The sequence below is a fragment of the Narcine bancroftii genome, chromosome 2 (assembly GCF_036971445.1).
Source record: "Narcine bancroftii isolate sNarBan1 chromosome 2, sNarBan1.hap1, whole genome shotgun sequence".
Lineage (NCBI taxonomy): Eukaryota > Metazoa > Chordata > Chondrichthyes > Torpediniformes > Narcinidae > Narcine > Narcine bancroftii.
The window spans coordinates 86,086,974-86,111,150 of NC_091470.1; the positions used below are offsets into that span (position 1 = coordinate 86,086,974).

The window sequence follows — 24,177 nt, forward strand, 5'->3', positions numbered from 1 at the left end:
CTTTTTGCTAGGTAGACCTTGGTTCATAATTCAGAATCTTAGGGAAAAGCAAAACCCTGTAGATGCTGGAATTCTGAAATGGTAACAGGAGATGCTCAGTTATTTTTTTAATAACGGTAACAGACCCTTCCAACCTACAAGCCCACGCCACCCAAGTACATCCATGCAGAGGTGCACTGCTGCTGGAACTCACTGGAGCGCCTCTCTGGCACCTCTGTTTAAAAACCAGCGGGGACTTTTAATTAGTGGACAATTTAACAGTGGCCACATATTAAATTTCAGGGTCAACATCATTGTTTTCCCCACCCCAGCTGAGCTATTCTGGGCATTCAAGGAACCTGCCTCTTCTATGACTGGTACATTCGTCCTCCTTCTTTGTCCTACTGTTTGCTCTCAGTTATACAATGCCAAAGACAACATGGCAGCCACCAAGCTGCCCTCCTTGTTGCTGTTTATTTTTATGCATTGGCCACCCCTGCCATGGGTGCAATTTTGCGTAGATACACCAGTACCCCACCCCGTCCAATGGTTACCCTAAAGCCCCTCCTCTTAGATTTGTTCTGATGCCAACTCTGGATGCAGGGGATTCTACTGAAGTGGGTTTTGGGGTACAGGATGGGGAGAGGAGGAGGTGGCTGGCGGGAGAAAAATACCGCAATAGGATATTTGATTGTTTTGGGTGAGCTCCGGCACCTTAAAAAAAATGAACACTGTACCCATGTGATCATTTAAGTTTCTAACTCTGTCTTTGGAGGGTGGGAGGAAACCAGAGCACTCAGAGGAAACCCACATGAATGTGGGGAGGACATACAAACTCCTTACGGACAGCGGCAGATGCGAACCTGGGTCGCTGCCGCTGCAGTAGTGTTGCACTAATCGTGCTTCCCTACATGGCGACATCCTGAGGGGAGAGGCTTCCATGGTTTAATTCACCTCCTTTCGTGAATAGGAATATAGGCGCCGGTTTGGAGATCTTGAGGGAGCTTTGATGTGCAGGTAGAGTTGGTGATGATGAGAAGCTAACGATGCTTATAAATGGAGAATGAGCCCAGCAGGATCAACGTTTTGACCTGGAAATTCAATCACAAGAAGTTAGGGATTGCAATGTTTGGTTGAGGCAGCTTTGAAATTCAGACACCCCAGGTGTCAAGTCTTGAAGCAGGGAACGAGGTCACAGTGCAGCCAGTCACATGTGAAACTTCAGACACCTGTTTAAAGGATTTTACATTTATAATCAGAGTAGATACTGTACATGGCATCACACAACCCTGGGATTATTTTTCCTGCGGGCCAGGTAGAATTACCACATAATGGTAGTGTAAAAAAAAGAACACAATGTACGCATTGAAAACAAACTGCAAAACAAGAGAGGAGAAAAAAATAAACAAAGTCCTTAAATGAGTCCCTGATTGAGTTTGTTGTTGAGGAGTCTGATGGTGGAGGGGGAGCAGCTGTTCCTGAACCTGGTGGTGTGAGTTTTATGGCACCTAGACCTCTTTCCTGATGGCAGCAGCGAGAAAAGAGTGTGTGCTGGGTGGTGTCGATCCTTGATGATTGTTGCTGCTCTCCGACGGCAGTGCTCCCTGTGGATGCTCTTGATGGCAGGGAGGGTTTTTCCTGTGATGCCCTGGGCTGTGTTCATGATCTTTTGCAGGTCTTTACTCTCGGGTGTGCTGGTGTCCCCATACCAGTCCATGATGCAGCTGGTCAGCACACTTTCCACCACACGTGGAAGCATTCATAGTTGAGATTTGCTCCTATCCAACTTGTTACCATGTCTCATGCAAAGAATAAGTGGTGAATTAGCATCGGACTCTCAGAGTCTGACCTGTGATTTGAACATTTCATGGCAACTGGGGAATTTAAATTGTGTTAAATTGTTAGGAATGAGAAACATTTTTTTTGATAGTCAAGGACCTGTTACTTTGTTCAAAAAATAACTGGTACCAATAAGTAATCCTGACCCATGATCATGTGGTCGACTCCTGGCATTTTTGATGAAAACAAAAAAGAATTGAAACTAAACAAGCTGTCAGTGGTGTTTGAAAGGGGATAAATGCATCTTTCACTCTGCTCGACTAGGCCAACAGAAAAAAAGACTTCCTAGAGGGTACCATTAACAGTCACCGAACTGCACCAATCAGACCATTCCGGACTAACTTATCACCATACCAAGCTGGTCCCTGACCTAAAGGCAAAACAAGCCCATCTCATGGTGAATGGGAGCACAAGGCTCAAGTCTCAGGATGGAGTCACCCTGAAGATCTTCAACAGTGACAATGGTTCACCTCATGATATCTCACACCATCTGGGCATATACAGCCATGGAAACTCCTTCTCATTAACCCGACTTCAGTGATGAATCCGTGCTCCTCCGTGTTCAGTGTTTCCGCAGAGGAGACTGGGCATCTACTTGAATGGGACGAGCCTCAGGGATTTGCATTTCCTTTAGTAGCTAAATCCAGCCAGTAGACTTCATAAAATCAGTGAGTGGAACAAGACCTGAGCGGCAACAATTTGTATTAGGAAGTTAATTAACCATGGGAACAAATGGAGACCTTCTTGTGAATGACAACTGAGAACCAAGACGGGTGTCCTCCTGAGCGAAGTGGGAGTGCAGAGGTCTCACTGTATCAGGATCATTTTCTCCACACACCACTCCCAATCGCTCCAAACACAAGGCATTCGCCGAAGGATGACTTTGATTTGTCCTGTTGTAAAAGAAGCCTTATGGAACTCTGATCACCCGAACTGTCGACGATCTCTACCTGTAGATGCTACTTTGTGCACTGATCACATCTAGCTTCTCATTATTTGCTTGCAGTTTCAAGTAGTTGGGACATCACAGGTGCAGTGTGACCTTTTTTTCTTAGCTCCCCGGCTTTGATAGAATCTTACGGGAACTTCTTAAGATGCATGAGATTTTTAGATAATTCCGATTGTATGGAGTTTGGACTGCTCCACGCCGATGAAAAACACAGGTGCTTTTTGCATTTAACGTGAGACTTGGTAAACACAGTTGGGGAGCAAGGATTCGCAGAAGAATGAAATGAACTGGAATGTGGCCCCACATTAAATATTCTCATTCATACGCAGCTGTTCATTCAAACTCCATAAAGTATCCATCCATTGCAGTCATCTATGTGAGGCGCTGCCTCAAGAAGGCAGTCAACATCCTGAGGGAACCCCATCACCCTCTTCTTATTGCTGTCTTCGGAGAGAAGGTACAGAACCCTGAAGTCCAGCACCTCTAGGTTCAAGAACAATTTCTTTTCAACGTCTCTCAGATTCTTGAAGCTCCCCTTGGAATGTTGATCAGGGACTACTCTGACACAGCAGGATTGTTCTTCACTTGGATAACTGAATATTTATCTACTTTTTTTGTTGGTTTTTTTTTCTTTTTAATTAAATTATATACTATTGTATTTGTTATTTTAGATGTTGGGAACAAACTCTATATTTGTTGCCCTTGATTTGAGTCCAAATGCCAGCTTGCCAGGAGCAAGTCTCCCACTTAAACCATGCGTAATTGTAATTACATGGATTGTACAGGGTCAAGAGGAAATGTGAGGGGTGTTCAAGGGGGCACTAACACTTCCATTCATCAATGGATTTTTACATTCACAAGTTAATTCTGTTGGTATTTTGAAAATTAAAATCAGCCCATTACTTTTATGTAACCTACGACAGCTCAATGAAGGATTGCAAAATTTGACGATGCTCTGAAATTTGGTTTTGAGGTTTTCTTCGGAGATTCTGATATTAAGACTTCAGGGTGCATGACCTCAAATACATTCAGGAGTAACATATAAGTACTGTGTCAAGCTTTTGTTATCTTTGATGGGACGCGGGTATTGCTACTAAGGATGGTACTTAAATGCAGTGTGAGAGTGGGTGAACACATTGTAATCCAAATAATGAAGAGACTTGCAGTGGCCACCGAGCTGCAGACCTTAATGAGTTTAATCCTGCAGCAGAGGGAGTTCGGAGATACAATTCTCTGGCATGGTGATGTGTGTGCTTTAGACAGGATCACAGAGGTGGTTGTCTCCAAGTACGTTTTGCCCTTGTTCTTTCAGGGATTGGAATTGCGCTTTTGGGAAGGGGGTGTGAGTTTGTGCGCGCGCATGTGCACTGCGGGTTGAAGAAACATTGTTTCATGTGCTTGGTCAGTATATGTACAATCAGATGATAATAAACTTAAATTTGATATCCAACCAATTATCTTCATTAGATAATCTCTGTTGTGGCTGTACTAAAATCAATTGCCCTGATTCTTCCCACATCATCTCTCTGCTCGTTTCTCTTCTTCTCCCTCCAACTATATCTACCTGTGACCTGCTAGCCTGTGCTCACCTCCCTACCTCCACCCCCTCCTTATTTGGGCATTTACCTGATCTTTGCCACACGAGGGGAATGACTCTGGCCTGGAACATCGACTGTTGATTGCTTTCCAAGCGTGGCCTGCAGTTCCTCCACCACTTCTGTGCATTGTACTTTGCCCAAATGTTGGGTAGCTTTGCCACACCAATTGCCAGTGCAGTTGGCAGACAAGTGGTGGGATACCAGGGCTCAACGGTTAACCTTTACACACCTCTAACCCATCTGTTGGGATTGCTTCTAGTGGACCGTATCTCAGAAGCACCATCCGAAATGGCCTGGCAACATCGCCTTCTTTTGGGATAGGGCCACACGTTGACCTGGCCAAATGATTCCGAGATCTTGAAAATAAAATAATTTTAAAAAATCACTTGATTTGAATGGGAAAAATTCTGGCACTTTTTTTTAAGAAGAAATCGATCAACTGCCCAGACCTGAGGGATCCGTGTGGATTGGGGAGATTTCATGGCTGGGTAAATCACCTACCCGGGACTGTGGATAGAGCTTTAAACTGGGATTGGTAGTGGAGGAAGCATCACGGGTTCAGAAGGGTAAAAAGAGCAACATTTAAGAAAACCTATCACCAAGTAAGCAGATCACATGACTTCACTGAATGAAAGTGAGGGGAAATGGTTAAAGAAAATCTATAAAAAAAGTATACTTTATATGATTGGACAGATCTTTGCTAATAGCAAAGGTAATGACTCAGTTCAACAAAATAAATGGATTGGGTGTAATAGCTATTAGAGAGAGAGGATTAAATAATGACCAATCTTTAGAACAAATTACTCTTGGGTGTTTGATGTTTGGGAAGTGTAATGGCAGGGATTCGCCCAAATAATAAAGACAAACATACTTGAAATGACCTATGGGAACAGGGAGAAGACAAATTTTAAAAAGTGCAGAGAAAGGTTAATGTTTATTAGCCCCTGTTAGGTTGTAGGAAATGGTCTTAATAAAAAATGAGCAGCTTTTAACAAAACTAGTGAAGGATCTTTCATTTTTATATGAATGAAACAAATTGTTTTAAAGGGTTTGAAGAACTTGTTCATAAAATGAAGAAGTTTCCTGGAACAGTGCGAGATGGATGCCCACTGGGACAGATATAATCAGCTTTCTCATTGTTGGACTTCTTCCCTGTTACAAAAGGCCCTTTCAAACTGCTGTGTAAAATGGGGTTAACAGGGCAACTTGGCCAGTTAGCGCCCCAGTTAAAAGATCTGACCACATCAACCCTGTCGGAATCCAACTGGGTCCCCGACCTACCTCAGAGGTAGTCAGGGAACCGAGTTAAACTTACAGGACAGCACGGTTGGCTCACAACACTATAACAGGGCCAGCAACCCAGGTTTGAATCTGCCACTATCTGTCAGGAGTTTGTATGTTCTCCTGTGTACACATGGGTTTCCTCCGGGTGCTCCGGTATCCTCCTATCTTCCAAAGATGTACACCGTTAGTAGGTCCATGGGTCACATGGGTGAATTTGGGCAGCGGAACTCGTGGGATGGAAGGTTTGCCTTCCATTCTTAGTCTCTAAATTAGAGCTAAACTTTAAAAATAAATCACCACGGAAAATTAAATCCATTCATGAGGTTAACTATTTTAACGTTAGAGGACGGTGCTCCAAAGCATTCTGGGGTTGCTTTCACTTCTGTGCATGGATCGAGGATAGATGCACTTGTCAGTGAACAAATGTATCTATTTGACGGGTGGGCAGAGCACTTCGCCTAACCCAGGCTGTTGGCTGAGTGAAATGGTTCTGAGCTCACCACAGAACAGTTTGTGATCATCCCGCATGTTTTAGGCTTGAGACTCCCACTGTCAGCTTCCTTGACAGCGCGAGGATAGGAAAAAAAAAGGAAAAGCACGTTGGAGTCCAACATGCTGGAGAAACTCAGCAGGCCATGCAACATCCAGAGGGTGACCAATGTTTCAGGCCTCGACACTTCGTCAGAAAATGCATCTTTTGCTAAGTTTTGTTGATTGTCCTTGGGCTCCCAAAGATTCTTTCCGATTGTCAGCTGTGATGACTGTTAATCTAATACATTGGAAAACATTGGAGTCCTTTGTGTTAATGTATCATTGTGGAATTCTAAATGATGTAGTTGTATCTGATTTACTGTCACTCAATAAGATCTGTTATCTGCAGTCTTGAACTTGGCAAAAGCAAAATTATGTATGTGGTTTATTGCCATTACATGACAATATAAATGAATTGTATAGTGAGGGCTAACAAGGAACTAAACTTGCAATTTATATTTATTTCATGGCAGGCTCAGGCAGCCCAAATATGTCATTGCCAGTGAAATACTCTAATCTCTCAGGCTCCATGGTTAGAGCACTGGCCTTGTAAACCAGGGGTCGTGAGTTTGATCCTCACTGGGGCCTCATTTCTGTGAAGGGTGCTGGGCAAAGTGGCGACTCTCTGTCTTCCTTACAGTAGACAAAGTTAAAGAATTTCATGTATGTTACATGCTAAATGTCATATTACGTGACAGTAATGGAACCTTTATCTTGGAAATGAAACTCTTCCTACAATTTAAAATACAGTGAAACCCTGATTTTATGCGGCCCAATTTAAAGTAAATTCAGGTATAACGTGATGAGTCATTGGACTCGGGCATCAGGCTCCCGGCAGGAGCGGGGCCATTGAGTGTAGTAGTTCAGAACTCAGCATTTGTCCTTCCGATCATCCTCGAAATGTTCTGTTTGTTTCTCAAATTTCTATTTTTATTTTTTCTCCCTGCCAATCTTCAATCTGTGCTCACATGTTGCTTCCATTCCATCCACCCTCTTCTTTTGCAGTGATAAAATGACTCTGAAAATGTAAATATATTGCCTTCTCCAGGTAACCCTTATTTATACAGCTGTTTACAAACTCTAGAAAATATGATGGTAAAATTCCAAACATTGCCTTACTTCCATGGTGAAGTATATTGCTGCTGGTAGATTTTAGCACCATGATGACGGCTGACTGGAAATTGGAAGTTATGGCTTTAACTTTCGATTTTGTTTGTATGAGTCCAAATTCAATTATGTTTACTACCCTCTAATGCACAAAGGCAATACAAGAAGTATGGTGTAGTTAGTGAAGCGGGTTAGATCAACGTTATTACAGTGCCAGTAGTCCGGGTTCAAATCTGCTGCTATCTGTCAGGAGTTTGTACATTCTCCTTGTGTCTCCAGGTGCTCCAGTTTCCTTCCAAGTTCCAAAGTCATATGGGGTTTGTAAGCTAATTGGTGTATTTGGGTAGCAAAGGCTCGTGGGCTGAAAGGACCTAATACTGTGCTGTTAAAAATCAGATCAAACTCTGCCTTTTATAGACCCCTAGACTGAAGGCTTTAAGCCCAATGTTTTAAGCTTTTATAAGCATCAGTGTTTTGGTCCCATTAAATACTTCATTTTAAAAATGGTATCACAGCTGTTTTAAATATTTCACAATAGACTCTCAGTTCTGTCACGTTCTTTGGCTTTCACTTGGGGAGTCACTTTCTGATTCTCGGTCTTTATTTCTCGTGTTTTGAATAGGCCAAAGTTCACTGTTATTGATCACTAACTCACTTCCCCACGTTTATGGAAGGGGATGTAATTTAGTTTATATTAGCTGCCAGTTTACTTGCTCATGCAAAGCATTCCACTGTGCTCTTTGCCTCATCTCTGACTCTTTACATGGTCCCTTGTGAATCTGGCCAGCTCTCCTTCCTGCCCCACCCTTTCTGTTTCTCTCTGACTCATTTGCTTTATCTCTCTTAAACATATTGACTGCAGGCTGGGTGCAGGGATGTTCATTCACTGTGTGTGCCGGTTCTCTGATACTGTTTTACTTTCCTGCATTATCCTCTGAGTACGTCGGTCAATAAACTAGAGGGTGGGCCCGACAGGATATCCTGAATCTCAGACTATTCCAACAGCTAGTTCGCTGTGCTGGCCTCAAAGCACGCATGCAAAGCGATAGGCAGTCAATATTTCATCAAGGATGTCAAATCAAGAAAATTCCTGAATAAGAAAGTTGGGGGTGTGGGGAGAGGGAAGGAGGATAGGCTTGTCGGTACAGGTGGGAGAGGGAAGGGGAGGAGAGGTGATTGGAGGTAAGGGCTGAGAAAGATGCTCTCTGATAGGAGAAAAGGAGGAAAGGGGGTGGAGAGCTGGAGGAAGAAGGAGAGAAAATATTGAGAACCTGGGAGAGGGTGACTGGAAATTGGAGCTCGATATTGATGCTGTCTGTTTGGAGACTGCCAACTCGGAATATGAAGTGGTGCTCAGGTGCTCAGGTGCTCATCCAATTTACATGCGTTCTCAACTTGGCCATGTCAGTGGGAATGGGAAGTGGGATTGAAGTGGTTGGCCACAGGGAGTGCACCTTGAAGAAGGGCTCCAGCCCAAACACATTATCTCTTATGGATGCTGTGACACTTGCTGGGTTCCTCCAGTATTCCTGTATTTTTAACCATAGAGGGAATCTTGATCAAGAGGTACTGTGAGGGTGCAATAGAAACAGCAAAGAACAACAGCAGTTGCTCCATTATTTCCTCTTTGTAGCCAGCCACATAAACAATCTGCATTAACAGTCTCAGCCCTCAGCCTATCTCGAAGCTTGTGTTGTTGGGATCAGGGCACGATGGGTCGGAGGATTGATTCTTCGGTCTATTAATCTTCAATCACACAGGCCATGATCTATTGGTTTCAACTCATAAAAACCACACTTATTGAAAATTCCAGATTAGTGCTCTTTTTTTTTCCAGTGCTATCAGTACCTTCTCTCGGTTTAAAGCCCGATCCAATTTTAGAGTTAAGTGATCAGTGTCAGTGTGAATTATGTTCCAAAGTGACAGTGCACGGTGGCAGCGAGTCATCATGAAATTGTAGAACTTGACTGTTATCCTAGGTATTAGGCAGCTGAAGATGCACCGTGGGATGCTGAGAAAGGGTGGATTACTTCAGTCGTATAACTCAAGCAAATTAACTGGCATGGAAAGTTCAATGCATCAATCACACCATTCACAAGAGGAGAGAAGGACATTGGGTGAAGAAAATTGAGAAGGCAATTGGATTCTGGAATTGATTTTCATTTCATGGTTTGACTTCCGACAGAGTTGCCCTGCAGAAAAACTGTTTTGGGAGAAAAGGCGACTTCTGGGTTGTAGGATTCCCTCTCACTAAGGAGCGGAATCTTGAACAATGTTGCACAATCAGCAGAATATAATTTATGATGGGACCTGCATCATTTTCTAGCCAGACCATTACTTTGTAGCCTTTATTTTAATGACGCAGAACACAGAAGATCTTTCTGGTCATTGAAACTCATGCCACCCAATTAGACGACCTACCCGATATGCTTTTGGGGGGGGAGGGGGTTGCAATCACAAGCCGCTGGAGGACCTGATGAAACAGCGACCATGCCTCTGCCTCAGCAGAGCCCCTCCACCAGTTTGTGCTTTTGCTCCACATTACGATGTCTCTTCCATCATCAATACACAGGAATATATTTAAGCTGCAAGAGATATACCCGATTCCAATTGCTGGGGAATATATTTAAGCTGCAAGAGATATGCCCGATTCCAATTGCTGGGGATTGAATTGCAGAAAAATGCTGCATGAAAGGAGCAGTTTCTGATTTTGGAGCAATAAAGACAGAGGATAGATCAGTGGTTCTCCACCTTTTTCTTCCCACTCACATCCCACTTTAAGTAATCCCTATGCCATCGGTGCTCTGTAATTAGTACGGGATTGCTCAAGGTGGGATGTGAGTGGGAAGGGAAGGTTGAGAATCACTGCTCTAGACCCAATTGTAACTGAACTATTTTGCTGGAGAAAAATTGTCATTGGTCCATTTCCTTTGGAGTTCTGAAACCATGCACATAACGAGTCAATGAGGGACGATTAAAACAGAGGTTTTCAAACTTATTCTTCCCACCCACATCCTACCTCGAGCAATCTCTTACTAATCTCAGAGCACTGATGGCATAGGGATTACTTGAAGTGGTATCTGAGTGGAAAGAAAAAGGTGGAGAACCACTGGGGTAGATAAAACTGGAGAACAACTTTGCAAACACACAGACACATGCTCAGAAGGTTGACAGCCAGATTTGCTGGGGAAGCAACTATTCCCACATGTAAGTTTACATTTTTTAATACTTAGATATACAACATGGTAACAGGCCCTTCTGGTCCACAAGCCTGTGCTGTCCAATTACACCCAATTAACCTACAACTCCCCCCGTACACTTCAAAGGGTGGGAAGAAACCCATGTAGACATGGGGAAAACGCACAAACTCCTTACGGTCAGCGGCGGATTTGAACCCGCATCATTGGCACTGTAACAGCATGGCGCTAACCGCAACACAAACTGTACTGCCTTTTTTTTTGCACAGAGTGGTGAGTGCCTGGTATGCATTGGTGGTGGAAGCTTGTACAATAGGGGCATTCAAAATAGATGTAGAAAACAGATAGCCAAAGAGATGTAGAAAAGATTAGATTGTTAAGGATGAGGTTTATAGGTCAAGTAAATATCATCAGCTGAAGGGCCTGTACTGTTGTAATGTTAATCACCAGTCTGAACAATGTCTGATGAAGGAGGAGTAAAATTTCACGTTTTAGAGCAGTGGTTTTCAACCTTTTTCTCTCCACTCACATCCCACATTAAGTAATCTCTCTGCCATAGGTGCTCTGTGATTAGTAAGGTATTGCCTAAAGTGGGATGTGGGTGGAAAGAAAAAGGTTGGAAACCACTGTTTTAATCGCCCCTCATTGACTCATTATGTGCACGGTTTCAGAACTCCAAAGGAAATGGGCCAATGACAATTTTTCTCAAGCAAAATAGTTCAGTAACAATTGGGTCCAGAGCAGTGATTCTCAACCTTCACTTCCCACCCAGATCCCACCTTAAGCAATCCCTGACTAATCAGAGGGATTAGGGATTACTTAATGTGGTATGTGACTGAAAAGAAAAAGGTTGAGAACCACTGTTTTAGAGGATATTTGGTGAAGATCTTTAGATTTTATTTCCCAACCAAATATGGCAAACTCAGCTATTGAGTTTGTGATCACCCATGTGAAAAAAAATGATCTTAAATCATCTAATTTATTGCTATTTCTTAAATTGCAACTTTGATGTTGCTTATCTCTTCTCATCCAGGCAAGTTATTTTGCCTCCTTGCTCCCACTGAGTGACTTTCAGTGTTGCCATATTCAAGGTGGACTTTACCAGTGTACTTGACAGGAGAATGCACGACCATCAGGAAACCAAGTTGTACGTGAAAGTCTGTTCCATGATCATTGTTTGCTCAGCGTAAGAATCCTTGGCACTGGATTGCCACACAGATGTGTTCAGGCCCCCTTGACAACCATATATCACATTGATAGAAATTATTTGGACTGTTGTTGACAAGGTTATTGATGTGTTTTTGATTTTTTTTAACAGAAAATGAAGACTGGATAAAAAGAAAAAAGCCAAGGCAGTTGTGTGGATTGATCTATTTTCTACAATAAAATCCCTCTTCTGACAGTGCAGGTAAAATGTTCAAACTTTTAGGAATGTTTCATCACAAGAAACAATGTTAATGCCTGTAGATTTATATAAAAAAAAGCTCTTCCAGAAATGATGGGATGCAGCAATAATTTTAGAAGTAGGGATAAAACATATTGACAAATGTCACCATCATGTAAATAACCTCCATGCATTTATTGTTGAAGGAGAATGGAAATTCAGTGTTATATTGATCATGTAAGGACTGTTTTGAAAGAAGCATCTATAGTTTGACTTGTTGGGAAATAAAAAAATGCCTCTCAGGACATGGACTGGATAATTTAAAGAAGGCTTCTCTATGAATTAGTCCACCAAGAAAATGAACTACAGCAAAATAATGTCTGAACATGGAGACATATGCAAACTCTGGAGGGTTCCTGCTTTAAAAAAAACCCCAAGGCAAACTCCAATAGTTTTGGAGAGGATGCAGAGGATGGTGATTGGAATGGGGCTGGGGTGGAGGTGAGGTGTTTTTTTTCTCTCTTGAATGTATTATCGTTGATGAATTTACCTGCAATTCTTGGCAAATGAGCTTTTAAACAACATCACTGCCAGTCAATGAGGAGCTAATGGTGGTGGATGTCTGTCTGTAGTGCTGGCCTCACATTGCTGTCAACTGAGTCACTAGTTTACTATGCCCCTGCAGCTGTAACTAAGCATTTATCTCCTTTTACAGTAAAACTGCCAAAGCTGATCTTTTAATCTTGTAGTAAAAAATTAAAATTGAAGTAAACCAATTAATTAATTTCAATTTCTAATATATATATTATAAATGTAGAGTGAATGTTGGAAACTAAATGCATTACGATGTTCCACAGGAATGTGGGCTATGGCTGCAGTGTATTCATGATTTGCTGCCACGTGTTAAAATGACACTAATTTTAAAGGAGGTTGAAGAAATGACAAAGAGTCAGGGACAAAGTTGATCCCATTAGAATTATGGCAGAAGCTGATTAACTGGAGAAACTCTGCTCATATTTCTTTGAATTCCAGCACAGTATTTTCTCCATGGGAAAGATGAAAATCTATAGATAGAAAAGGAGGTGTGATTGCACAGGCAGAAAACGTTAAATCAGAAATTATCCCAGCTCACAAGCGATGCTCTCAAATTGTGAATCTCATGAGTTAGCTCAACCCACTGCTTGCTCCTGACACTTGGAATATCTGGTCCACAGTTGCACGTGTGGAGATTTGCTTACAATTAAGCCACAAGGTTTCTAAAAGTATTCAGTGGCTAAACCTGGTTTCTGAAGTCTTGATGCATGGTCAATACTAGGTTTATATTCATTAGTGTTAGACAGTAGCCCATCGTCCATCTTCTTTCATCATGTTGCTTGATGATTTTGTGATGTAGGTTGCTACTCTGCAGTCCTGGGGTCGGGGTAATCCCCACATCGGTAGTCTATAGGGCAGGATTATATCCAGCTTGCTCTCTGCAGCCTTAGAGTTAAGGGTTGTCTCCCATCCGATAACCTAAAGGTCACAGGGTTGTTCCTGTCCCACAACCCAAGGGTCAGAGGATTGTCTCATCTGCCTGGTCTGGGGTCAGGGGGTTATCCCCGTCCACCTGATTTTGGGTCAGAGGGTTGTCCCCATTTATTTAAAGTGGTATGTGAGGGTAAAGAAAAAGATTGAGAACCACTGGTCTAAATTTAAAATTAAAAATAATCTCACACAATGGAAAAAAATTCCAAAGTTTGAAAGTGCTGCCAGACAATTTGAGGCTTTCTTCTGGAATTAATTGAGGCACAGGTGATGGTTGAAATCCAGTAAATCTTGCCTTTGTTTGTGTCCTTCAGAATTGTCCTGCTAAGATGTGGGAGCAAAATGGCAACGTTTTTCAATTGATAACGGGCACCTCGAAGATTAAAACTATGGGGCATGAGCATCAGTGCATTAGAAAATCGTTTGCTATAAGGGCTGTTTCCATTTGTGTCCTGACTTGGACATGAATATTTACAGCTTGTGAATTATTGAGTGTTATTTTAATTTTGAGCTGGAGATGCAGAGACAGTCTTTCCTCTCTTGGGTGACAGCTGATGTCTCTATTGGTTTTCCTGTTTCTTTTCGAACAAGCAATCAAAACAGAACAGAGACAAGGCACCATCAGTCCGATCAGGGACTTAATTATAGTTGTGGATTCACGTTGCACAGATGCAAGCCCTTCGGTCCATCTTGTCTATCTGGATCTTCAAGCAGCCAAGCATACCATTCATTTCATTTGCAGCCTTTGATGTATGACACGTGTTGGCTGGATACCCCTTGAAAGTTCCAAGAATATCTCCCTCATCCCCTACTCAGGCAATGCGTTCCACTGGGTGAAAAACATTCTGTTTCAGACTCCCTCTGAATCTCCGTTATCATCCAGTTGTAGATGATTTTGCAGTGGGTAGGGGTTTCTTACCATCTCCACAACCTATGCCCCTCATGATTTTATGTCTATTTGGCCCCCCTTCAGCCTCCTTTCCTACAAGAGCAAACCCACTCTGTGGAGCTTTTCAGCACAATGCACCATTCCAGGCATTCTCCTGGTGAATCTCCTCTACACACACTCTAATGCAAACAGGACCTTCCTATAATTTGGTGACCAGACCTGCACCCAGTGCTTTAGATGTGGTCGAACCAATGTTCTGCAAATTTGTACCAAGACCTTCCTGTTCTTATTTGTTGCTTATATTCTGTCCCCAGTATTCCCTCCTCCCCTTCTCCCCATCTTCTTACTCCCTTCTATCCCTCCTCCTCCTCTTCCTCTTCCTGCCTCCTCCTCATCCATCTCCAGTCCTTCCTACTCCTTCCCACCTTCTCCATCTCCCTCTCTGCTTCCTCCTCTCCTCAACCTGCTCCATCTGCTTCTCTGTCTCCTCCCCATGTCCTCCTCCTCATTTTTCTCATTCTCCTCATTCTCCTCTTCTATTTCCATCTTATCATGCATGTTCTCTTCAATCTCCTTCATCTCTTCCTCCATCATATGCATCTCTTCTTCCATTGCCCTCATCTCCCTCCATCTCCCATATCTCTCCCTCCATCTCCCATATCTCTCCCTCCATCTCCCATATCTCTCTCTCCATCTCCCATATCTCTCCCTCCATCTCCCATATCTCTCCCTCCATCTCCCATATCTTTCCCTCTGAATCCCATATCTCTCCCTCCATCTCCCATATCTCTCCGTCTCCCATATCTCTCCCTCCGTCTCCCATATCTCTCCCTCCATCTCCCATATCTCTCCCTCTGTCTCCCATATCTCTCCCTCCGTCTCCCATATCTCTCCCTCCATCTCCCTTATCTCTCCCTCCACCTCCCATATCTCTCCCTCCACCTCCCATATCTCTCCCTCCACCTCCCATTATCTCTCCCTCCATCTCCCATATCTCTCCCTCCACACCCCTCTCCCTCCACCCCCCTCTCCCTCCACCCCCTTCCCTCCACCCTCCTCTCCCTCCACCCCCCTCTCCCTCCACCCCCCTCTCCCTCCACCCCCCTCTCCCTCCACCCCCCCTCTCACTCCACCCCCCTCTCCCTCCACTCCCCTCTCCCTCCACCCCCCTTTCCTTCCACCCCCTCTCCCTCCACCCCCCTCTCCCTCCTCCATCACCCCATCTCCCTCCTCCATCACCACATCTCCCTCCTCCATCATTATTAATGATGCATTGATGAATTGCCCAGAGACAAGCAATCAGGAGCGATATTGGTCTTTGTACTTGTCTACTTTAACTTTAATTTCAGTCAAGCTGTCAGAGGCGCAAGTTCTGTTTGACTTTGGCTCTCCATTTTGCTCATCAGCTTCAGTATTGAAATGGTCACTTCTTTGCCACCTTCTGGCATGTGCTCCATTGCTGTTGAGAACCTTCTTGCCTGATATATTCTGACCTACCACCTCCACTTCACTTTGCCAATGACAATCACCTCCTGCTTCTTTGGTTTGACAGGCTACTGGGAATTAAACAGTCATGGGAGCAGTGTCTCAAAAGCTGCTGGAATAATGACATGTGCTTGAAAATGTTGGACCAGAATGGAGTAAGGAGAGGGGAATGAATGAACTGACCATCTGGACACACCAGAGTGCAGACATTATTTCTGATGTAGACATGTTCTTTCCTCCTTCAAGGTATACAAAAGGTGAAAGCACTGCTGATATCCTCTTCTCATTTCTGCCTTATGGCCACAAGGTACAAAGGCCTGAGATCAGCATGTCTCAGTTCAAGAATAGTTTATTTTCAACAGTTATCAGGCTCTTGAACCTGTTACACCTCAAATGGACTGTCTACACAATTGCAAAGTCACTGTTAAAATTTAATTTAATTTTTAAAATTAAATATAGACATACGCACTGTTACGGGCCATTTCAGCCCACAAGTTCGTGCCACCCAATTAACCTACAGCCCCCAGTGCGTTTTGAATAGTGGGAGGAAACCGGATCCCCCAGGGGAAACCCCATGCAGTCAGGGGGAGGACAGACAAACTCCTTTCAGACAGCGCAGGATTTGAACCCTGATCCTGACTGCTGGCACTGTGAAGGCGTTGCACTAACCGCTATATCAACCGGGCCGCCCCAGGATAACTGTGAATATTTATTATTGCTCTATCTTATCTATTTAATTTTTAATTCAATTAAGCATTTAGTGTGTTTTTTTTAATGTACCTGTTATGCTGCAGTAAGTAAAACTTTGGCATAGTTGTGCATGGTCCAATGTGCATGACAATAAAATCGTTATCATCGATATCACAATCCTTCTCGTGAGCTCACTCTAATCTGGTGGCAGTGGGTATATGCGTTCACATATCTCGAGGTGTACAGTGGAAAAGGGTGATTGCCTCTTTAGGCGACAGGTAAGGTCCACTCAAATACTCATTAACGGCCAACTCTCAATGAGATTAGTTTTCAACTTGAGCCATAATGGTACTTGCAAAGGATGTCAACTAAAATATGATTCATGCAAAGTGGTAAAATTCTGAGAAGGCTGCTTTTTTGTCTCCTCGAGTTAAATAAGAAAATCTGCCGATATTAGAGTCTAGTGCAGCCTACATAAGTGCTGGAGAAGCTCACCAGGTCATGTAGTATTGACTGGAAGTAAAAGGCAGACATAATTTTGGGCCTGAGCCCTTTGTCCGGGTCAGTAGCAGAACATCGAACACCATTACACTGAGCGCTGGCACACCTTAGGGGTGTGTGCTCAGCCCCCTCCTGTTCACGCTACTGACCCACGACTGCTTCACCAGATCCAGCTCCAACCGGGTCACCAAGTTTGCAGATGACACGACAGTAGTTGGCCTCATCAGCATCATGAGATGAAATACAAAGAAGAGGTGGAAAGTCTCGTGAAATGGATTGAGAATAACGACCTGATCTCATCATGGAGAAGACAAAGGAGAATATCGTGGATTTCAGGAGGACCAGGAATGATCACCCTCCACTACAAATCAACAATTTCGTGGTGGAGAGCACCAAGTTCCTTGGAGTTCACTCTAAATGATGTCACTTGTCAGGAATGCGCAACAGCGACTGCATTTCCTGAGAAGACTGAAATGGGCAAGATTACTGGCCACCATCATGTCAACCTTTTATAGGAATGTCACTCCCACCCCCCACCACACCAATCGACGTGATCTATCGGGATCATTGTCTGAAGAGGGCACACAAAATCATTGAGGACCCCTTCCACCCTGCACACGGCATCTTTCAGCTGTTCCTGTCAGAAAATGGATACAGGAGGATCAGAGCCAGCACCACCAGGCTGAAGAACAGTTTCTTCCCACGGGCAGTGAGAATGCTGAATGATCAAAGGAACTGCTCACACTGACCATCTGAAACTCTTATTTATACAAAGCAACATTTATTTATTTATTTTTATAGTGAAAATACTTGTCCTGCATATGCATTATTTGTCTGGTTGCGTGTCTACATGCTTTGCACTGAGGACTGGAGAACAGTGATTCATCAGGTTGTACTTGTACAATCAGATGACTATAAACTGGACTTGTACTTGTCAGGAATGTTGAACATCTGGTCGATGCCTCATGTCCTTTTCTTCCTCTGGGTGCTGAATTTCTTCAGGTCTTTTTCCTTTTGTCTTCTCCCAGTTTCTAGGTCTCCTAAACAGTGGTTCATCAGAAAATGGTGGCTCCTGAATCATTCTCCTGAATCAAACAGATTTCAATTTGGAGATGTGTTTGGCCACAAAGGTTTGAAGCTCACTGAATTGAGATCACGAACAGGTTTTCAAATGCTGGATAACGCCAAGCAACTGGACAGGCTGCGAAAAGCATATGTGTTTGTTAAATCGGCTTCCATCTCACACATTGGAGGTGACAGACTAGATTTTCACTTCCGCTAATGTATAATCCACAAAAGGCAATGGAGCGTCTCATCCACAGCAGGGGTGATATGTCACTCTTGTGGCTTGTTGAAAGATTTTCCTTTGACAATGTAACCTTAAGTTATCAAAACTTCTTAAGTCAGTGGTTCTCAACTTTTTTCTTTCCACTCACATCCCACTTTAATCCCTGTGCCATCGGTGCTCAGCGATTAGTAAGGGATTGCTTTAGGTGGGATGTGAGTGGGAAGGGAAGGTTGATCATCATTGCTCCAGACCCAACTGTTACTGAAATATTTTGCTGGAGAAAATTGTTATTGGCCCATTTCCTTTGAAATTATGAAACTGCACGTAATGAGTCAATTAGGGACAATTAAAATAGTGGTCTTCAAATTTTTTTCTTCCCACTGACATCCCGCCTTAATCAGTCCCTTACTAATCATAGAGCACTGATGGCATAGGGATTACTTAAAGTGGTGTGTGAGTGGAAAGAAAAAGGTTGAGAATCACTGGCCATAAGTGCCAAAGTGTGTTGAGTATTTTTAAAAAAAAGTTTCCAATTTTATTTATCCTGGCCATTTTAACCTTATGCTGCCTAATTACACCCAATTTAACCTACAACCCTGTAAGTTTTGAAGGTTTGGAGGAAACTAGAGCACCCGGAGGTAACCCATGCAGACACAGGAAGAACGTACAAACACCTTACAGACAGCGCTGGATTTGAACCATGGTTGCTGGTGTTGTAATAGTGTCGTGCTAACTGTACATCATTGCAGCTCGTCTTTTCCTACTTAGAATCCTGTATAGAATTCTTCAATAGGGCTGCTTGTGAAATAGACACACAGCTTTCATTCATAATAGGAACTCACTTATAAATAAAGTAAAAAGAAATTTTCCTTGGGCATTTACTGGTCTTCTGCCCTTACCTGGAATTGAACAGAAGTTGGATTTTGCTCAGAAATAGCTCTTTTGTGAGAGTGGAAGCATTTCTAGGTACATTCTTGCAGTAATTCACATCTTGTGACACTCTTTTTCAAGCTCTTTTTAAAATTTAAATTTAAACATACAGTGCGGTAACAGGCCATTTTGGTCCACGAGTTTGTACTGCCTAATTTACACCCAATTAACCCACCCCCCCCACCCCGGTATGTTTCGAACGATGGGAGGAAACCGGAGCTCCTGGAGAAAGCCCACTCAGACACAGGGAGAACGTACAAACTCCTTACAGACAGCAGGGGATTCAAACCCTGGTCCCAATCGCTGGTGCTGTAACTGTGTTGCGCTAAGCACTACGCCAACTGTGCCACCTCTTCCTGCTCTAATTCACATCCAGTAGAAGTTCTGATTCTTTTTCAAACTCAATTTGAATATAAAAACTTTGGAATCACCCCAGTGATAATCTTTTATGGAAAATGATGCAAAACGGTAAAATATTCTCTCAGCGTGTTGCTAATCTCTGATTCATCCAGGGTTTCAGGTTGGTAATCGACATCATGAAGCATTTTGGAATAAAAAACCAAGAATCTAAACTTATTCTACTTTGGATTTCCTGAGTCAAGGTCCTTTTCTCCATCCTGGTATTATTCCATCCTTTGATTATCAGGGTTGTACTCCCACCAAATTTAAAGATTCTGTAGAAGCAACAAAGGAGGCTCCTGGGTAAGCATGCAATTAACTTTTTATGTTGTACTAAGCACAATCAACTAAAGATTAGATGGAAAATAAATGAGAATGAATTAGGGTTATGTCGTGAAGATGTGCCAAGAAATTTGTTGTTTTGCGGCAGCCTTCTTCCTCACCCTGCTGGCCATTAGGGGAACTTCGGATGCCAGTGTCAGGCAGCAATGAAGGAAATGAATATTGAAAGTTGTTTATTAGCAGAAAACTTTGAACACACTGAAGCGATTGAAAGCGGATGTTTAAAAATAAAAATGCCACCAAGTTGCTGTGAAGATATCCTGTGGGGAAAAAAAATTCCAGATTTAGTGAGGTGTTTCTGCGTCAGTGGTTGATCAGTGAATTACTACCTTCACAGCTCCCCTCAAATTAAAATTAATGTCCAAAATCTGTTTCATGATACATGGATCATGCCAGCCATGATAAGTTCAGGTTTCTTGCTATTTGAAATTGTGGGTAATTTCAAAAGCACGCGCAGGAAACTGGTGGTACTTGGTACCTAACAAGCTTAGTTAAACTTCCCCTCATTGATATTAATGCCTATTTACTGTTCCACTTTCTGAGGTTCAAGGCTCATTTTGATCATAGAAATGGCTTTAAACTTACTTTCAAGTTTATTATCATCTGGAGGGCGTCACATGATGTCGTAGGGAACAGCACGCACCCTACTGACTCTTGAGGGATTTAACTAAAAAAGTGCATATTAAGAAAAGTTATAAAAATTATTTTAAAGTTACTTTGGAGTGTTTACCAGGAGGAAAAGGATGTTGCCAAAGAAAGACCATGCCAAAAGAAAAATGGGAAGAGAGAAAGGAGAGAGAGCCTGGGCCTACCTTGTCATTGAAGTAGGTCGCTGAATTTGGATCCGGATCCACAGGAGAGGGCCCTAGCGAAGGACCATCCTCCAGAGCCTTCTCTGTGGCATCCCGCAAAGATGGCACTGATGGAAAAGTCAAAACTGCATCGTGCGTGTGCGCTGGAGAAGAAAAAAAATATTCAGAAAAAAAACCTCAAGTTTTAAAGGGCCACTCCAGTGTCTCTACCTCTAAGCAAGAGGGGGACACTTCTAATGTGGAAGAAGATTCTGATAACTCTGGAAGTGAAGAAGAATAGACAAGCTCGGAAGATCTAAAGGTAAGAAAAATGGATAAAATTGAAACTAAAATTGATAAACTTTCATACATTGGAAAGTAATTTTAAATTTTTAACTAGAATTAAAGCAAGTTAGAACTGATATGACTAAATTGATAAATAATGTTTCACAAAGAGTTGATAAAGTGGAAGAGAAAATTCAAGATGTGTGTGAAGAAGTACAATGTATTGAAGAAAGGACAAATGTTAATGAAGATTCAATGACTGCTTTGATTTCTATGAATGAAAAATGACTTGATAAAGTTGACATCTTGGAAAATTACAGTAGAAGGAATAATCTTAAAATTGTGAGGATGTCTGAAGGTAAAGAAAGTCAAGATTTGATCCATTTGTTATTAAAGAATGGATACCGAAACTGGTTGGAGAAGATAATTTTGAAGATAAGATTTTGACTGAGAGAGCTCACAGAGCTTAAATTTAGACCAAAGCCGGGTCCTAATCAGAGATCTCATTCTATTTTGATCAGATTTTTAAACTATCAAAGATAGAGAGAAGATGCTTGGTTTAATGATGAAAAGAGCTAAAGAATATGGACCTTTGAATTATGAAAGGTATAAGATTTTTTTAAAATCTAGATCTGAGTCAAATTCCTTTGAAGAAGAATTTAATCAGGTTACAAAGGTTTTATATGATAAAGGTTATAGATTTGTTCTTCGCAATCCAGCTGCTTTGAAAATATTTTTTCCAAATCAGCAGAATGTATTTTTTTTTTACAAATCATGGTCAGGCTGAAGAATATGCGAATGGTTTGTCTTAAACTCAAGTAACAGTAGATGAAGATCTTCTTAAATAAATTGCTATTGTATAAAAAGGTGTATTCCCCTTTTTTCTTTCTTTTGATGGATGAGGAGACTGTATGGGGAAGTATTGATGCTTTACAGGAAAGTTTGCTTTCCCCAGGGGTCAGGGGATGTGTTTGTTGATTTTTGATGGCTACATGTGTTTTTGTGGTTTGCCCACAGCCCGTAAAATGGAGGGTGGTAATGCTAGTGTCTCTAGCATTCTGGAAATGTGGGGGTGGGGGGGGGGGGGGGTTGTTTTATCATTTTTCTTTCTTTTTTTAATCCTAACTTTTTATAATGTTACTGTTTTTGGATTGCAAATTAATTTGTGGGAATCCTTCCTGGATTGGAGTGATCGATAGAATAAAAAAAGTGTATAGATAAAAATAATGAATGAAGTAGTTAAGATTTTGAGTTTTAATATTAATGGGACCATAAAAAGAAAGAAGGTTTTATCTTATATTAAGAAATTGGGAGTAAATATTGTGTTTTTACAAGAGACTCATTAAACTGAGAATGAACATTTGAAGTTGAAAAGAGATTGGGTAGGTCATGTAGTTTTTTCTACATTTAATTCCAAAGCTAGAGGAGTAATAATTTTATTTAAGAAAAATTTACAAGTTAAAACAGATCCGGCAGCAAGCTATGTAATGGTGAATTGTCAGATATTTTCTGATGAGTGAATTTTGTTAAACATAAACGTATGTAATTTATACAGGGTACTTTTTTGAATTTAGTTGGTGGCGATTTTAATTTTTATTTGGAACCTTTGTTGGATAAATCATTGAGAGGTATAGTTAAATCAAAAGTGGCTAAAATATTGTTATCCATAATGAAAGATTTTAACTTAATTGACATATGGAGAAGGATGCATCCTAAAGATAGGGATTATTCTTTTTATTCTAGTAGATTTGATACATATTCTAGAATTGAATTGTTTTTTTTGCTTTCAGCTCAAAATCAATCAAGAGTTTTAAATGTTGATTATAAAACAAGAATAATATCTGATCATTCTCTATTGTTGATTGAATTGAAATTTGCTGAAAAACAACAGTAAAGATGGAGATTAAATTCTTAATTATTGAAGAGGATAGATTTTTGTCTTTTTATAAGACAACAAAAAGAATTGTTTTGTGATACTAATTTACATTTAACAGAAGATATATTTACTATTTGGGATGTATTGAAAGCTTATTTAAGAGGACAAATTATAGGCTACACTTCAAAACTTAAAAAGGAATATATGAAGGATATAAATCAATTAGAAAAGGAAATAACTTTATTGGAAAAAAATTCAAAAATAATCTTCTGAGAATAAATATAGAAGTTTAGTTAATAAGAAATTACAATATAATACAATGTTAATATACAGAACAGAGAAAATGATATTACAGTCTAAACAGAAATACTATGAATTAGGAAAGCGATCACATAAAGTTTTAGCTTGGCAGTTAGAAATGGGACAATTTTCTAGAACAATTAATGCAATGCCACAGAATGATAATGAAGTGACATTTAAATCACAAAAAAAATAAATGATGTACTTAAGGAATTTTATGAAAAATTATATGCACCTGAATAATTATGCGATGAGGAGGCTATAGATGAATATTTGTCACAAATGGTATTACCTTGAAGTAGGTGAAGATGACTTAGTCCTTTTACTGATCAAGGTATTTATGATGCACTTAATAGTTTACAAAATAATAAATCTCCATTAGAAGATGGGCTCGTAGTTGAATTTTATAAAGAATTTAAAGACATTGATTCCTTTATTTATGAAGGTAATAGAACAAGCCTTTAAACTGAATTATCTTCCAGAAACATTTTCCATGGCGATAATTACAGTTATTCCTAAAAAAAGATAGAGATCCATTAAAACCAGCTTCATATAGACCTATATCATTATTGAATATTGATTATAAAATTATAGCAAAAGTATTAGCGAATAGGATTAATGATTATTTTTATGAATTGATAAAACCAGACAGGTTTTGTTTTAAAAAATAGACAAACTTTGGAAAATATAGTAAGGAAATTAAGTATAATTCATTTAGCGCAGACAAAAAAAGATTTGAGTGTAATAGTGGCTTTAGATGCAGAAAAGGTTAGAATGGGACTTTTTATTTAAGGTTTTGAGTAAATTTGGTTTTGGTTTGAATTTTATAAATTGGATTAAGTTATATAATAGATATATATCTCAATCTTTTAATTTAACCAGATCTAATAAACAAGGATTCCCTTTATCACCAGTGTTGTTTGCTTTAACTATAGAACCACTTGCACAAAAGATTCGATGATCAACAGTTGAAAGGGTATGTAATAAACCAGACTGAACATAAAATTAG

At 41.1% G+C, this 24,177-nt stretch overlaps 1 protein-coding gene across 15 annotated transcripts in view; it reads left to right on the plus strand.

Moving 5' to 3' along the window:
• Positions 1–24,177, plus strand: part of LOC138753859 (alpha-(1,6)-fucosyltransferase) — an 852,902-nt gene that overhangs the window by 223,678 nt on the left and 605,047 nt on the right. For all 15 annotated transcript variants that reach the window (XR_011351465.1, XR_011351466.1, XR_011351467.1 and 12 more), the window contains one exon: positions 11,803–11,892. The gene's annotated coding sequence lies outside the window, so the exon portion shown is untranslated. The remainder of the gene's footprint in view (positions 1–11,802; positions 11,893–24,177) is intronic.